Source organism: Diplotaxodon limnothrissa, linkage group LG20 (assembly GCF_057381915.1).
Source record: "Diplotaxodon limnothrissa isolate DT_005_m linkage group LG20, D_limnothrissa_male_GT1.1, whole genome shotgun sequence".
Lineage (NCBI taxonomy): Eukaryota > Metazoa > Chordata > Actinopteri > Cichliformes > Cichlidae > Diplotaxodon > Diplotaxodon limnothrissa.
The window spans coordinates 2166204-2168088 of NC_140615.1; the positions used below are offsets into that span (position 1 = coordinate 2166204).

Consider the following 1885-nt stretch of genomic DNA (forward strand, 5'->3'; position numbering starts at 1 on the left):
AAATACCTTTTCTGTGGGCTCAGAACCAAATTTCCCTGCATGCCATCTGTGATCTGGCCATATTCATTTTACACCTGTTCCTCTGAGCATTGAGTTAATTATATCTCCTTGGGGTCTGGGAGCTTCATAAAACATTTCTGCTTGTGTGAATTATACTCTTCACCTTACAGCTGCCTGTGGGCGAGAGTTAAACAAGCTGATAAAATCACAAGATGCAGGAACACACGAGTTCCTCACAGCTGAGAAGACAAGTCTGATACTGTGCTTGCCTGCCATCTAGTGTTTGGATACAAGCACAGCTTTATATACACGTCTGGGTTTGGCTGCTCGTCTTCTATTGTAGCCGATTTCAGCGATGTAGTCGTAATGGAGCAAACATCAGTCTTTGATGTAAATCTTCTGAAAGCATGGGCTGAAATGTTATTTGTTAAATTCCTTATCTTGACAAAGGTTTCCTATAAAGTCACTAACAACACGAAAAGCAACCAACAGGTTGTACTCACACATTAGCTGAAGTTTTCCTGCTTATATTTTTTTTCCTCTGCGCTATAAAATACATTTTAAAAAGTCTTCTTGATCGAAATAACAATAATCGCAGTGAACGGCGTGTACTGAACGGCCCAGAATGCAACGGGGCGTTCAGTTCCTTCTTTTATTTAAATTAATTAAAATAAAATTAAAAACAATCTAAACACATTTGTGAATTATGTTTCCCTCTGGGATAGCTCAAATTCTAACCCTCCCAAAATACTCGTTAAAGCAACAAACCGTGATAAGGATTCCACGCGTCTTTTTGACCCTAGTTATACCTGGTGTGCAGCGCGTGCTAATCCGTGGGAGGAAGCTCATTGAAGAGGTCACGTGCCGAGTGCTTGTCACTCCACCAATCACCTTGGGGAAGGTCTGAGAGAAGAGCCAATCGTTGCCCTTGCAGGGCATCACCTGAATCCGGGTGAGCGAGTGAACAGAAAGCATGGGTCAATGAGAGCAGGTGTAGCAGGAGAAGCCGGTTGGCAGGTGGATGCATCTCTCTGATGACTTGGAAGCGCTCGCGGCTGGCGATTGAGTGCGATGAATGAGTTGGGGCAGATCTCCACAACCCAATTCAGACTACTCTCCCCCCACGTTTTGCACAAATATTAAACCATCAAGGATCATGTGACTGGAGGGTCATTTATGTCCTCTTGATGACAGTAGACTTTTCTGGACTGTGGCACACGCATAAGACAACATTGTGAATGCAAATCATAAATCTGCATCTCACATGAAATGCTTGTAGGAAATATTCATATTCAAAATATTCACATCTCTCTGTGAGAGAGGGCAATGTAAACACAAGGTTAAAAGGAAATGCTTCTGGATTTAGACACTGAAAGCATCTGTTTCCTCATGTATGTTAATGATGAATGTTAATGTTTCTTAATACGCTTGTTTGGTCTTGCATTGGCCTATATTCACATGCAGTTTGTGCATATGACATTGGTGAGACACAAGAAGTGCCAAGAACCTGTTTTTTTATGACATACTGCTTTACATGTGCAAGTTATCATACAAAAATAATGCCTTTTCAGTGGAACACTTGAGGTGCACAGTGCACAACGCTGAAAAATACTGGCATTGTAATTTAGGTGTCTTTACGGATGATGCACCTGTATGTAAAGTGTTTACTGTGGATCTTTATTTAATACTGCTTTTTTGTTTAACATGTAACCACTTAACTAAACTTTCAGAAAACAACTCCGTGATCATATTGTGTCCTACTGTCCTTGGTGCACAGCTTCAGTTTGGCCCCCAAACAAAACCAGTTCATGTTTCTGCCCCACTTTTTAGCCTTATTGGAACACGAAGTGTTGCCCGCACGATCTTGAAACACAGAGCCACAGAG

At 41.6% G+C, this 1885-nt stretch overlaps 1 non-coding gene across 1 annotated transcript; it reads left to right on the top strand.

Annotated features, from left to right (window-relative positions):
• Positions 1 to 833: 833 nt before the first annotated feature.
• LOC146610201 (Nuclear RNase P) lies at positions 834 to 1125 on the top strand. The gene has a single exon (XR_014905039.1).
• Positions 1126 to 1885: the final 760 nt, after the last annotated feature.